The sequence below is a fragment of the Centrocercus urophasianus genome, unplaced genomic scaffold (assembly GCF_019232065.1).
Source record: "Centrocercus urophasianus isolate 14NV4802_14NV808 unplaced genomic scaffold, USGS_Curo_1.0 seq_11, whole genome shotgun sequence".
Classification (NCBI taxonomy): Eukaryota; Metazoa; Chordata; class Aves; order Galliformes; family Phasianidae; genus Centrocercus; species Centrocercus urophasianus.
Genome location: NW_024884253.1, coordinates 18,680,175 through 18,686,184, shown reverse-complemented (window position 1 = coordinate 18,686,184; position 6,010 = coordinate 18,680,175).

Sequence of the window (6,010 nt, the reverse complement as noted above, 5' to 3'; positions counted from 1 at the left end):
TGATATTTCTATTAACTAGACTCGGCATATTTGTTTTTGTGTTACTGGGGCATTTCTGAACCTAAGACACTTTGGTGTATTCTGACTTAGGGCTGCGTGAGGTAGTAAGTATTGCAATGCTTTTATTCCTCCTGAAGAATGGAAACAGAACAGTGGTGGGAATGGTTTAGGTGAACACAGAGTTATGAAAGAGTGAGAAACTGATCTGGAGCTTCCACCTGAGCAGTTATGGTACTCTTTTTTTCCATGACCTGCTTAAGGCCTCCTTCACCCTACGTAGAATATCTATTTCCACAATGAGCTATTGCTGTAACCTGCTTAAAATAATTTGTGCAGACATTTTTAATGTGTATACTATTTCCTGGTTTTGGATAAGCTCTTTACTATGAGAGTGGTGAGGTGCTGAAACAGGCTGCCCAGAGAGGTTGTGGATGCCCTGTCCCTGGAGGTGTTCAAGGCCAGATTGGATGGGGCCCTGGTCAGCCTGGTCTAGTATTAAATGGGGAGGTTGGTGGCCTTGCATGTAGCAGAGGGGGTAGGGGGGCAGGGGAGATTCATGATCCTTGAGGTCCCTTCCAACCCTGGCCATTATGTGATAGTGGGGAAAAAGTTGCACTCTTGGTAACTGCTTTGAGAAGATGAGTGGGCAGTAAATTTGATGTTATAGCAAAGCGTTGGGCTTAGAAATACATGCACTTTCCAAGTGCTAACTGAAGAGTAGCAGTTATCTTTGTTTTAAGTGAAGTAACTGCAGCAATCGTTTTCTAGAGCATTCATGAATTACTGGGGCCTTCTGCCTGCAATTTCCAGGTATTTCAACCTTGGAACTGCTAAGTGGTGGCTGAATTCAGACAGCTGTTGGAGTGCCTCCAGAAGTGGTGGTGGGTGGAAAATTGAAAGAGGTGCAGAGATGAGTCAGGATGTAGAAGCCTGCCTGACAGTGATGGGCTATAAAGAAGCTCATAAACATTGTTTACCTATCAAATAACTCCGGCGCTTTTGATTTCATGTTATCATAACCAAGTGGTTAAAGCTGAAAATAGGTAATGCGTACCAAAGGCTTCTTCTCAAATGGTAAGAATGTTTACTACAACATCTCCACCATTCAATCAAGGCTGGATATCTTCCAGAAGATGCACAGTGACTGCAAGCAGTGTGATTTTTGCCAGTGTACAGCTGTCAGCAGTGTCATTCCCTGCCTGTATTTGCAGGGAGCTGAGTCTGAGGGCACCGCCAGCTCCAGGCCTCAAAGCCTCTGTGCTGAATGTTCTTACCTCTCCTTTCTCTTAACAATCTGCCACAAATTACTTCAAATTATGCGTTACACCCTGTTTTCAAGTCCCAAGCTAAATTTAATGTACCAAATCGTGTTTAATTTGTGATGTGAGCAATGCCAGAAGCTAACAATACAGAACTTTGCTAGGTTTTATGCAACCATATTTAAATGAACTTAGACTGTGAAATGAAGCAATACCCAGCCTTGTTTATGAACAGAATGGTTAGAATGTATAAAAGTGAGTTAGGATATGGCCATAGTGGTGGTGGCTGTATTTTTATTTCTAACATTAGAGCTGCGGTAACAAGAAATCTGCAGTATTTCATACCTCTGAAAATCCTTTTCGCTTTCTAAACTTCAAAAAGAAGAAAACAAGAAGAAACCCAGTCCATGTATGGAGCTCTAAGGAATTAATCCTACCTTGCCAATTGCTCAGCTGAATTACAGAGGGTTTTTTCTTTATTGGATGCATTTGGTATAAAGGTGGTCAGATGTAACTGAGCTTCAGAAGCGAAGAACTGAGTGTCTTTAATAAAAATAAGTTTAACATTCTACAAAGCACTGACCAAAGCAAAGTGACTGAGTAGGGTAAGGAGCTTCGTTCCCTCTTGCAGCCTGACCACCCAGCTCAGCATGCAGTTCCAGGGTGCTATGGAAGGAATCCCCGCACTGCTCTGCTTGCTGGCCGCAGTACCTGACCGCAAAGGTCTCTGCCAGTGTAATGCTGGTGTTTGCAGAAAGCCAGACAGCTGGCACCAGAGATATTTTACAGCCTCATGGGTATAAATGTTATTTCCTGCCTTCTGCATTTTTGCATTTTTGGGGGGAAGGGCTGAGGAAGGCTTTATGGTACTTACCCTTTTCTTTAACAGACAGAAGGTTAGGTGTGATTTTTAACAAAGCCCTGAAGAATTTGGGCAAGCTGCACCACACCTCTGTGAGCTGCCTGCTTTGTCCCTCTGCAAGCAGAGCTGGATCTTCTCTCTAGTGTACATCTATCAAACCTGCTTCTGTATAACAACTGGATTTTGCTTCCTATTGAAAGTATTTGAGATGCAAAGTGTAATTAAAGGATTAAAAACATGCCAAGACATTTATATTTGAATTCTTCATTAATGCTCATTCCTGCATTTCAATTTTGCTCATCAGAAGTAAATCTAAAACAAAAATTTGCTCTATGTCAGGTCTTACTGGTTAAACTAATGGCAAATGTGAGCCATTTTGGCCCCCGTGACAGTCTGCATACATCAAGTGGATGAGAGGTGGTTAGGAAATACTTCTCCTAGAGAGTGGTCAGGCACTGGAACGGGCTACTCAGAGTGGTGGTGGAGTCACTGTCCATGGAGGTGTTCAAGAAATGTTTAGGTGTTGTACTGAGCAACATGGTTTAGTGGGGAATAGTGGGGGTAGGTGGATGGTTGGACTGGATGATCTTGGAAATCTTTTCCAATCTTGGTGATTCTATGATTCTATGGTATCTCAGCATAAACAGGAGCTGAAAAGGGTAGAGTGGCTGAGGAGCTCCTGCCGTAAGAGCTGTCTGGGAGAGAGGTTTTGTGGAAGTGCTCAATGCACGCATGTGGGTCGCAGGGACACAGCTCTCCAGCCCAGAGCAGGCTCTTGCATACAGTAGAGGGCAGGTAAGAACACTGGGGTGGGGGGGGTTGTGTTACAGATGAAGAAAATGGCACTTTAGGACTCTGTCTGGATGTGTGAAGTGGAAAAAAAAAAAAAAAAAAAAGCAATAAGAAATAACACTTCTATGAAGTAAATGTCTAAGTAACAGATGATGGTGATGCTGGTGGGGTCAGTAGACGTGGCCACCAATGGGATCTTAACAGGAAAAACTGTTAAAAGTTACCATGTATGTGAGCAAAGTATCCTTGTTTTTATGAAGATGATAGGCATCCCACTGTGTTTTGCCTGACCATAGAAATGGTCCCAGATGATGTCCCTGAGGCAATGATTAGTGAGTTATCTAATTAGTTGATGGCTTAAGCTAGTCAGGAGGCCGCCTTCTCCCCAGACATGACCAATCACATCATACTGACTGTCAGAATACCTGCAAGTCTTGGTGACCCAGCCAAAAGTGGAGGGCGTGGGGATGCTGAAGGGGATGGAAAGGTTCCTTGGCACTGCTTTGGGTCACTGGGGTTGCCCACGGGACACAGACTCTTCTGTGGGTAGGGTTATGACCCAGCCTTCAGCTGAGGAATGTTGGCTGCAGAGCTCCCCAGACCAAAAGGAGAAAGCATGAGATGTCACAGATAGGCTCCTACAATGTCAGTGAGTGGATATGATGTAAATGTGTTGGCCTGGGTCAGCTCAGAAACAACAGGGAGCTGTTTTTCCTGAAATGTGATTTTAGGAGGCAAGATCATCCTGAGAATGGGCACAGAGAGAAACTGCTTATCAGAAAGAAGTTCCCCAGGGAGAGAAAAAGAAACTCATTGAGCCAGTAGGGAAAAACAAGGACAGACAATAAAAAAATAAGGAAATACTTCACCTTTTAAAACAGCATTAAATATATTGATAATGGGAAGCTGTGAACTCATTCATGAGGTGTAGCTTTCTAATCAAATGAGAGGTGCTATAATTACAGCAAAGCTACAAGGACAGAAGTACAGAAACCGTATCAGAAACCATTTTGACACAGAAAAGCACAGTTAGGTGAGCACGCACTATAAAAAAATATAAACCAAGGAAAGTCTCAAAACGACTCTTTATTCACAGGAATGTGAATTGTTCTGCTCAGAACACAACGTCATCTCCATGTGGGACAGCACTGGGTTTGACCATTCCAGTGCCATTGCGATAGTGAGGTTGGGATGCAAGTGAAATACGGTTTGTAATTCAGCATATGCAACCATTTTCATGCCAGGGTTTATCTGCTGCCATATCCTTGGGCTAGCTTTATGCAACTGATATATGCAGCTGCTGTAGCTGCATTTCAAAGTTCTTTTAATTTTGGGACCACTGCTGATTTGTGTTACCATTTACCAAAATTGGAAGGACACACCTATGGCTGTGTACAAAATGAATGGTGTAGAAAAAACAAGAGCATTCCCTTTATTGAAGAAGCCTTGCTGTCTGAATGGAGATGGCTTTTCACCTTCTAGTAACTGTTTACCAGGGCAGGACCTGAAAAAAGTCAGCTTTTCCATTCCAGAAAATGCTTTGCTACTCATTAACAATTCAGACAGCCAAATAGCTTTCTTTCCGTCAGTTAATTCACAACTTCTCTAACAAACAAATTCTTCTTCCAGTCCTCATCTCCCTCCTTATTCGTGCTGGTTCCCTGGGGGTCTATCTGTACATTTATTCTGCTCTCTGCAATCCCCATCTTTGTCAAGAATTTAAGTGAGGACCACTCTGCTGTGGTCCACTCAGGGCACAAGTCCTGAGAATCTCAACCCCACTGACTCTGCTTTGACAGAAGGGTTGCAAACATCTCTCCTAGGACAGACAGGATTCTGACAATGTATGAGCTGCATGCAGTTTAACACGTTTGAGGACTAAATGATTACTGTAAACGTAGCGCCTAGAGGGAAATGGAACTGTAGGTCTGCTGACTGCCTGAACATAAGGTTCACTAACAGCTCCAGCAGCTTACAAAGGAGCTGTTTCTCTACAAGAAGAGCTCTTTGGTGTCTGATATGTGTCCTATATTAAAGGCTTATTTTGATAGAAAACGTAATTAATATGAGTAGCAAAGAACGCAGATCCCTTCTGTAGTGTTTTTATATTGTGCAAAAATACAGTGTCTTATAGTTATGGTATGAGAAAGTGTCAGGTGGTGGTTCAAAGTGGTTCAGCTGTCCTGAGGGAGGGGCAGACGCCCACCAGCTGTGCAACCCCCATCTCACACACACAGAGCACTGTCCCCTGTGCAGGGACACAGGGTTTACATCAGCATAGACCTGAGGGGTCAGTGTGGGACAGCTGTGTGCCCCCGGCCCTCATCAAACTGTTATTCTGCTCCTAGCTCCAGCCCTGCTGCCTGCCATTCAGACAATCAGCTCTTCTCCATGGCTTGTACATGACCATCAGCATGCCCTGACCTTCACCTGGAGGCTGAGAGCCTCAGAAAGTAAAATACTGAAATAATTTACATTTCTATGCTTTTTTTTTTTTTTTGTTTTTTTTTTTTTTTTTTTCTGAAAGGCTGAGATAGGACATTACTGGGTGTTATAATCCCATAAACAAATCTTCCTCAAACGAGTTCTTCAGATTCCAATGTTAAGTCGTGGTATTGCTGTGGCTACACCACCATGGTGTTTATGTACGAGCTGTGGGAAGATTTTTCACAGAGGTACATCTGTGCTAGCAAAGCAACAAGCTAGAGGGAGAGGAGTTTGGGATTAGGATAAAATATCAAAAGTGTGATGTAAGTAAAATATGTAAGTTAAAAGCAGTTAAAAAGGCAGCGGTCCCCTTGATTTCATGCATCCATTTGGTTCCATTTGGTGGTGGAAGCAGTGAGGTGTCTGTTCCTGAAGGCGAGCTCCCGCTGCTCCCTCTGCACACAGAGCCCCTTGTGCTCTGCTGGCCCTGAGTGAACAGGAGCTGAATTATGAGCTGCACTGCTGAAGGAAGGCACCGAGGGTGGCTCAGTGAGGAGGCTGAGTGCCGCCGCAGTGCTGGGCCCACCACATCAGCCTGTGACACACTTGGGACTGCCAAGGGCTGCAGGGCAGTACCAGGACCCCCAACAGCAGTGGAATGGGGGCTCAT